The 9,718-nt window shown below is 41.2% G+C and overlaps 1 long non-coding RNA gene across 1 annotated transcript; it reads right to left on the reverse strand.

The window, feature by feature from the left end:
• Nucleotides 1–4,227: 4,227 nt before the first annotated feature.
• Nucleotides 4,228–8,766, reverse strand: LOC121889696. Its single transcript, XR_006093603.1, has 3 exons — nt 8,538–8,766; nt 4,811–4,914; nt 4,228–4,304 (listed from the first exon to the last, which is right to left on the reverse strand). It is a non-coding gene; the product is annotated as an uncharacterized LOC121889696 (long non-coding RNA).
• Between the last annotated feature and the right edge of the window lie 952 nt (nt 8,767–9,718).

A 9,718-nucleotide genomic window follows, 5' to 3' on the forward strand; every position in this document is an offset into this window, starting at 1 on the left:
TGAGCTCACTTAATGGTGGAGAAAGAGCCCACATCTGGTTAATGTGTCACTGCTGCCTCCATAACGACGCCAAAGGCAGAATGAAATGTTATCTGGACATTTTTGGACAAAGATTTGAGATACCTGCAAGTTTAATCAACTTACTTTTCAGAGTTTTGGAGAGAAAATAGACTTAAACCTGGAAAAAAAACGACTGATTTAATTGTGTGAAAAACAAACCATTAAGTTTAAAGCTGCTATAATTAATATTTTTATATTAACAATGGATCACATGACTACTTGTATATGAAAGAGTTTGCTCTTTGTGACAGAAGGAACAATTACAGCAACCAATAACTCTTTCAAATGTACATACGGGCATGTCAGTAAATTATAATAAATAAATAATGTCAGCATGTTTTTAAATGTTTTATGTTCGGTCCTATGAACAGAGACAAAGTAAGCAAACCACCGTAAGTACAAGTCATGGACAGGCAGCAAGTCACTAACAGGGATTTTGAAGAGCAACAACCAAACCAGCATCTAACGGGTCTGAAGTGACATTTGCAGGTATGTTTACATGCTGTTTAATGCTAACTGACGTTAGCTAGTAGTGCGCCTTTTCCCCCGTTGAATGTTTGTTTGGTGGCTCGTTCAACAAGCTGAGGTGCAGGACAAGACGTGTGTTCATGTTTGTAAGTTAGATAAGATAAGAGACTTTAGCAGGAAAGCTAATGTGGGTTGTTGTTCGGAGTCTGTGGCTCTTGTGTAGCCGGATGCAATCAGGCTCAGTGTGACCATCTGCTCTGCCGATGATAGAACACGTTATCGCTTTGCTTTGCTGTATGATATGTATAAGGACTCCAGCTACTTAAGCAGATGGTGGAACAGTATTTAATCAACATAATGTAAAACTAGAACTTAATATAGTTGTCTTTTCTCTTTTGGTGTCTGATTTTTTTGCAGATATGCTGCTGTTAACGGTGGGAATCTTTGGAAATGTCACGATTCAATTTGGAGTCTTTATTGAATGAATAGAAAAGGAGGTCAAACTGTGTGCCAAACCATTCACCATTCGGTGTCCTTAGTCCATTGAAATACAATATGAAACATATCTGGTAGTTAAGATAAATGATGTTGATGAAGATCACTGTCAACAGAGAAAAGTGTCTGAGAGTACGCAGCTTTTTAATTACAAAAAGCGTTCATTTGTAAGCGTCTTTTGCCTGTATGAGAATAACAAAATGGAAGTGTAATTTACTGACCAACATCTCTGGTTAAATGTTTTCCTTACAAACAGAAGCTGGTGTGTTCCCTCTGGAGGAAGAGGAGGGGGTGATGGTGGGGGGGGGGGGGGGGGGGGGGGCAGTACTCTGCTGTGTTGTTATTAACGTCATGTCTCCAGCAGTGTGGAGAGCAGCTCCTCTCTGCTGCTGCACCGGTAGCTTCGGGGAAGGCCATTGTTGTCCAATGTTGTGCACCGAGTTGTTTTCTTCGCCGCGGAGTTGGTTGAAGTTGTTTAATGCTGCAGTGTGTGTGTGTGTGTGTGTGTGTGTGTGTGTGTGTGTGTTGGTCAGCCGGTCTCATTTGTTACCGCTGGAGTTCACTGCTCTGCTGTTAGTCTCTGGATGACGGCGTAGAAAGCATTCACAACACACAATACAAACTCACATACATAAATAATACAGACAAACACTGAAGATGAACTACAGAATAACTCCAGCGTGTTCCTTTTGTTTAATCCATCAACATAATTTTATTAACTAACATTTAGAAATTGATTCTTATGTGAATCAGTTACTGTAGAAGAAACAGTTTCATTTCAGTTTAATTTTTAAGTCTCTTTAAAAGTCGTCTTCCTCTTCAGCCTCTAACCTTCATCTTCTCTACGTCTTTGTTTTGCACTTTCTCACTCTGTCATTCCTTTGTCTTTTACACGCACACACACACACACACACCAATTCACAGCACATTGTCTCCTATAATTATAACTGAATTATCATCACAATCAAAGGCTCCATTATCACTGTTGTGGCTTTGGCCTCTTAGTTTCCCCCCTCCTCCTCCTCCTCCCCTCCTCCTCCTCCTCCCCCCTCTCTCCCTCTGTTACTCCCACTCTCTTTCAGCTATTATCAGCTCAGAGTGATGCTCGGCGGTGGGAACAACAGACGAAGACGGGGAGGAGAGAGAGAGAGAGAGAGAGATCCTTCCCTCCTTCCTTCCTCCTCCGTCGTGTCCTTGCCTGACAGATTGTGGCAGTAATGAATGTATGTGATTCCTCTGCACTCCTGGCATTTTAATTTAATATTTTTTATTTCTGCTCTTGAAGAGGACTGAGAGGGACGGGGACACAAGGATGAGTCAGTGTGTGTGTGTGTGTGTGTGTGTGTTCGTGAGCAGGTATGTGCCTTTATCTGTTAAATATAGTAAGTTTGTTTGGAGAGGAGGAGTGACGCATGAGTCAGTGTGTGTTTGTACTGTACAACAATCTCCTGCTGTGCTTTGTGCATGCAAGTGTGTATTCTCAGGTTGGAGGATGGGGTGGGGGGGGTGAGGATGAGTGGATGTGTGGAGTCCAATATCTGGGTCAGCCGGTGTTGACAGTCACTAATAAAAATCACTTTCCAATTTATATCTGGCTCCTGTTTGACAAAATAATTAAGCTCAGAGGCTAACAAGTTCTTTATTGAATGTTCTGTCTTCCTCTTGGTCCAAACTGAAATAACTCATCAATTACTGGATGGACTGTCATGACATTTTGTACAGATGGTCACTGTCACCAGTAGGGTTGTGCCCATGTAGAAATATATTATTTGGCAAAGCACAAATAGTGGGGTGTTTTTACGAATATTTGTTTCATACAAATATTTTTAAAATTATTTTTTTTTGGGAAGAAAAAAACAAAACATGTCAAATACCAGCGAGCAGGTCAGTTATAGTCGCTATCTCAGTGTCTCTCCTCTGCTCCGCTGTTACCCCTAAATTCCTCGCAGCCGGAACGCGGCGCACACACGCGCCCGGTGGAATCCGGTGTTACGTCCATCAGCAGGTCTCAGTGAGGGGAGTCACATCCACCTGCTACATGACGCATATTTCTTAATTTGGACATCACTTTAATTCTCTAAAATTAAAAGTGTAATAAAAACAAAAACAGGATTTTTAAGCCTCTTTCCACTTTTATTCGAATACAAATAATTTTGCTGCCTCAACAAATACAGATACAAATACAAATACCGGGCTCTCTGCACATCCATAGTCACCAGGGGATCCTCGTTTAGCATCATCTGGTCAAAATTTCTTTGGTTTATGACCAAATACCTGCAAAACTACTGACATTTCCATCAGCTGCAGCTGCACTTTGTGTTTAATCAGGAAATGCTAACATGCTAACATGCTAAACTAAGACTGTTAACATGGTAAACATCATACCTGCTAAATATCAGCATGTTAACATTCTGATGTTATTACTCAGCCAGTGTTGCCAATGAGTAAAAGTTGTTTTGGTTGTTTGTGATAGTTCTTTATTTTTATTACAATTTGGGCTTTTTCTGCCTCACAGAGAAAAAAATTCAGCTATAATCCAATAAATCTACACTCGTCTGTGTAGATTGAGGTCGATGCTGAGTTCAGACGGTGTCATCGTAATTACGAGTTTCTGATTTGTAAATATTGTTCAACACCCAAATCACAATTATACATTTATATTAAAGGTTGACAGTGAATTTAAGGTCGACTGGATGGAGAAATATGCTCGAGGGATGTAGAGAACATTGTGTTTTGGACAAAACGATCCCAAAAACACGAAAAAAACCACAAAACTGAACCAGCTGAAGTCGTGATATCAAGACTCCAGCTGAATAATTGTACAATCAAAGATATTAAACAACGAATGCAGTGAAGAACTCACTAATGAAGACGCCTGGACGTCACATGTTTTTATACTTTAAGGATTCAGTTACACAACGAAGGTGACGAGTTTCCCTTTAATACAGAGATGCTGTTCATGTACAGAGTCCTGGAGGTTTGCTGCAGTGCTGTAGCACAGGTACGTGTGTGTGTGTGTGTGTGTGTGTGTGTGTGTGTGTGTTATGAAATACATAAAAGTTAATAAAGCAATAAGACAACAGATCTGACCAGCAGAGGAAATCTCACCTTTCATTTTCCATATTCATATCTTTGTTTATTAAAGGTGAGAGACTGCCAGCACCAGACTAATTTGTGTGTGTGTGTGTCAGTGGTGGTGGTGGTGGGAGGGGTGGTGGGGGGGGGGGGCTCCATTTGCTTCTTGTTCAGCTTCCTCTCTGATATTCACAGATTCTCCAGATCTGAAGGAGATAAACAGAGTTGTTTTTGTCACGTTTTCTCTTTCAGTGTGCGCTGCGGGGGGGGGGGGGGAGGGTTTGCGTGCATGTGTCTCCTTAATGTCTGTTTTTACTGTGAATAGCTGTTTGTGTTCCTGCATGAGCCGACATGTGACTCGGTGTCTTCAGCTGATACTATACATACCTGGCATCTTTGCTGATTAGTGGAAGCTAATTTATCTAATTGAACTCCTGGTTCTGGTGCGTGAGGTGAAGAAGAGTCTTAACTCGGTCACATGTGAGCACACAGACATGAAACAAATATTGATATCATTCAGTGTGACCTACACTTCCTGAGGATATGATCATCTCTGATGTCCATCAACAATAAACCTCCATAAATCCACTTATTAACCAGAAGAAGCTGATGTTACACTGCAGACAGGAGCTGATTCACATGACTTTTACTGGAGACTGTTTGACTGGATGTGAATGTAAAAACGTGTGTGAAAGAGAACAGCAGCTCCTACCTGCAGCTGACGTTACAGCAGCACATCTGATCAGCTTTTATGGGGTTTTTCTGTTGTCATATTGATTCAAACAGGCCGATATGTTGCTGTTGGCAAATGTCCATCTGTCAGAAAAAAATGAACCACAGAGAGAGACTGGATTAAAATCAGGTAATGTTGAAGTCACCAGACCTTCCCTTCAGACAGAAACCCAGTCCTACTGGGACCTAAGAAGTGATGGAAGATTGTAATCATACTGACCGTTAGAAGATCCCTTCAAACATGTCTTTAAAAGTTTATCTGAAGCTAATATGAAGCTTCAGCATCCAAATGAGTCAAAATCAAGTAGATATCTTTCAACATTACAGTCTTTTTAGTGCCAAAGTCCCTCTTTTTGTTACTATACTACTATAATAAGAGGGAATTTGATGCTAAAAAGACTGTAAATGTGTCAGATATCCACTTGATGTGACTAACTCAGACTGCTGAAGCTGAATAGAAGCTTAACATCAACTTTTAAATGACTGTGTGGACACACTGTGGATTTTTGGCCTCCATCACTTCCATTGAAAACACATTTGAAGGATCTTTTAATATCCAGTATGAACAGGAGGAATGATTACAGACACCTGACTGCTGGTTTATAGACACTTGAATTATTGTGAATCTACACTTTAAGTAACAATACTACAATGAAAAAAATACTCCTGCATTCAAAATCAAAAGTACAGAAACACCAGCAGCAAAATGTACTTTTGCCACATTTTAGTTAGTGTTTATCTTACTATTGGAATATTAATACTAGGGGTGTACCCGAATACAAATACATTATTCGGGCAAAGCACAAATAGTGGGTTTTATACGAATATTTGTTTCATACAAATATTTTAAAAAGTTATTTGTTGGGGGTGTTCCCCAGAGATAAAGCTGAGCTACTGACAAAAGCAAAGTGGTCCCAAGAGACTCTCCATAACCTGTTGTTCCTCTTCTCCTTTCCACAAAGTTAGGTTGTAAAAAACAGGCAATAAATGAAAAGTGCAAAGCAAGAATCACCTTTGAAGTTCTTCCCTACATGTTACACGCTGTGCTGTCTGTGTGTTATGGGTGTATAAATAGGTAGAGGTCTGTCTGCAATGAGGTGATGAGTAAAGTTTTAGCTCAGTAATCATAATAATTTTCTAAAATTATAAATGCTCCGCTTTTATTCAAATACAAATACAAATAATTTTGCTGCCTCAACAAATACAGATACAAATACAAATACTGGGATCTCTGCACATCCATAATTAACACTGATTCATTTACATGTAAATGTAAAGGTAGAGAACAATATTTTATAAACTGATGATTTGAGGTATGTAGGATCAGGGTACATGGAAGACGAGTAAAAAGAGGAGAGAAGAAGGAGGTGAAGAAACAACCACAGAGAGTGAAAGTATGAGATTCCTGCCTGTCTGGGGGCTCGGTGGATGATGATGGAAACTGCACCCGGGTGAAATATCAGCGGGTTGATTCTGGAGCCCTGAAGACGGCTGAATATCAGGGTAAATTTTTTTCTCCCCATAATATTAAATTGAATCGCGTCTCCAAATGAGTCCTGCTGGAAAATCCCCTGACCTCAAACTGTGTTCCAAGTGTGTTGAAACATATTACGCTGTGCACAGAGCGGTGTGTGTGTGTGTGTGTGTGTGTGTGTGTGTGTGTGTGTGTGTGTGTGTGTGTGTGTGTGTGTGTTTTGCATGACTTGATTTGCATCTTGTGTGGGAGTTTTTAACATGTGCTCATGTGTCTGCCTCAGGATACATGTATCTCACTGCGTGTGTGTGTTTTTACATTATTTTGGACCTGCATGTGTCAAAAATGTGTGTGTGTGTGTGTGTGTGTGTGTGTGTAGTTGTTTGAGTGTATATATGTGCATATGTTGACCTTCGTGCATGGATGTGTTTTTAAATATGTGTGTGTGTGTGTGTGAATAAGCTCACAGACCGACTGCAGGACTCTCAACAGAAGCAGAACTCTGCCGGCTCTGCACTCAACTGTCGCCATAGCAACGTGGGTTAAGGTGAATCTCATTGTTGCCGCGGTAATGATTTGAATAGCTCAGAGGGGTCACACCTGTGCTGTATCCATCAGGGACTTTGGGATGTATTGATGTTTACACACACACAGTAATAGATCTCAGATTGTTACGTTGGCGGCGGGGGACGGGGGGGGACGGGGGGGGGGGGACACCAGCAGGCTCAAGTGGTTAAAATTGCAATTTTAATGGAAAAGTTTGTCTCTACATTGAAAAACACAATCTGCTTAACAGCATGTCTCCGAATCTCTGTTTACAAAATGATAAAGCCTGTGAGATATTTCTGTTATCTTTGAAGTTTGCTGGAAATAAAATACTTTTGGTAAACACATCAAATCAGTCAGCGATAAGTGAGCAATAATATTGTAAATTCTGAATATAATTTAACACAGTGGTTCCCATCCAGTCTGGCCTGCAGGTCCGGATCACTGAACACTCACTAGCTGGTGTATTTCCATCTATCCATTCAACCTGTCAGTGGATTCAAACTCACAACCTTCACAATAAAATAACTCAAATACAGTTGAGGCTTAAAGATCAATAAAATAAGAAGCTCTGCAGCGAGAGGGTGCAAACTAGAGGTCCATTTTTGGACTGAGACCCACGAGTTGGGAACCACTGATTTAACACATGAAGCTTAGTGTAAATTCAGGCAGGAAGACTCTTAATCATTCATTCATAATTTCACCCCTCTTCCTCCCTCTCTCTCTTGGCTCCTCCCGCTTTCACATCAGCTGTTTGTTGCGTCACTTCTAGTTAACAAATCAGATTCCTCCACGATCCCTAAACAGCCAATCACGGCCTAGCTGTCAAACTTTAAAACCGTGTCTCTCTCTGTCGCTGTCAGCTGTCATTTCAGGCAATAATCGCGTCCACCCCCTCAGCCGCAACACCAGAGCTCGCTGCTCACTTCTCCATCCCGGATCATCAGTCATCTGCCCAACCTCCCGTTCCAGCGAGGCCCCGAGTCTCCAGGAGTCGATACCACACCACCTCGATCCACGCCTCTCCATCGCCGCCACCAGTGTCTAGACTCCATCGTGGGGGGGGGGGGGCCACATCACGATGGAGTCTAATCGCCAAAGACTTTCAAATTTATTATCAACTGTTCACTACATAAACTGATTGAAACATATACATGGACAACACAGTTACATAACAGATTGGTTTTAATGGGTAAACTGGACTCACAAACTGCTTCCACTGCAGTTTGAATATAGTTGGTGCAGTTGTGGACGTTCATATATATTTTTTAAAAATGTTACAGCTCTGGCAACTTATCGTCTTATCTTCTGCCTCGCCTGCCTACCAGCAGTGTGTGCTTGCATGTGTGTGATTGGTCAACACAGCTGGCAGCTGAATGAATGATTTATTTGTTCTCATTTACATAATTTTTCTGTTTCTGTTGTCAGACAACAGGAAAGAATATGAAATAGTGATTTCATGTTATTATAAATACTATGTCATTCACCAGCTGCTGCACCGCTGATAAAAATCATTATTTTACAATCATGACTAGTCAGAATAAACATAATAAATACAGGCAGCTGTACTGTGTCGCTCTGGTTCCCAACGTTACCAGTCTTTTCTTTTTGTTGTGTTAAATTATTAAATTTACATCAAATGTTTCTTTTAATCTATTAAATTCACATAATACAAGTTTCAACTGACTCTTGTTGAAGGGCTTCGGTCCTGCTGTGTGTTTTTGATGTTAGATCATCTCCTTCATCAGTGATAGAGACGAGAGGTATTCATCATCATCATCATCATCATCAGGTGCACTGAGTCACCAGGATCTGTCAGTCTGAGGTAGGAAGGATAAAACTGTTAATAAATGACCATAGAAATCCAATATTACTGTTGTTCTAACAGCTTTAAAGGCTTCGTGTCTGTCCAGCTCGCCCTGCAGTCACCTGAGCAGCTGGTGGCTTCCAGTCAGCTGAGGCTGAGCAGGTAAAAGACCAGTCAGTCACTGGTCTGCTGCTCTGTGGTGTAGAGAGAGAGAGGGAGGTGGCAGCTTGCTGTGAGGCTGCAGATGGTGTTTGTTTTCATTCCCTGGGTTTTCATTTTTTCCTCTGTTTCATTAATGATTTTGTTAATAAATGTCTCTTTTTTTCCCCCCCACATACTCCCACCTCCCGACCGGCCTCCTCAACATCAAAGTTTTTCAGCTTTTGCCAAAAACAACGATGAATTCATTCATTTAAATACATTGAACGGCTGTAGCAGAAAAAAATGCATAACACTGGTGATATGAACCAGGTTGGATTTTGATCAGTATTTCTAAAATTCATAATATATGAATCTGCATCAAGGCAGAAATGTTTGTATTTTTAGCTTTTGTGCTGTTGTGTTGACAGCCTGTTATATATTACATCTTCTACACAGAAACACACAGACAGCGTCGCCTCGCACACTTTCGACGTGTTTTGCTGCAGGCAGGATGGTTCGGCGCTGACGTGGCTGCTTGTATTAACATTAGCTGTGTGATTTGCTAGCAAACGGTATTTAAGACTGAGAGTTACTCCGACGAAAACTCAGTTCACAGTAACTACAGATAACTTGTCGACAGACAAGGCTGCAAGCTGAACTTGCCTTCTGTTGTTCTTTGCTAGTTGCCTCCATGGATGTATGATAAGAGCTGGATACCGCGAGTGGCCTCTGGGAAAAATTGGCTGCAAGGCAGAGCGCTGGCGCCCTATCCAGCTCTTATTATACATCCGTGGATGCCTCTGACAGATTAGAACAGAACCTTCTTCTTGTTTTATAGCAGTCGGGATCCAGGTTATTTTGGTGCATTACTGCCACCTTCTGCTCCGGAGTGTGGATCAGACAACAGACTTATAATCTAA

Source organism: Thunnus maccoyii, chromosome 3 (genome assembly GCF_910596095.1).
Source record: "Thunnus maccoyii chromosome 3, fThuMac1.1, whole genome shotgun sequence".
Lineage (NCBI taxonomy): Eukaryota > Metazoa > Chordata > Actinopteri > Scombriformes > Scombridae > Thunnus > Thunnus maccoyii.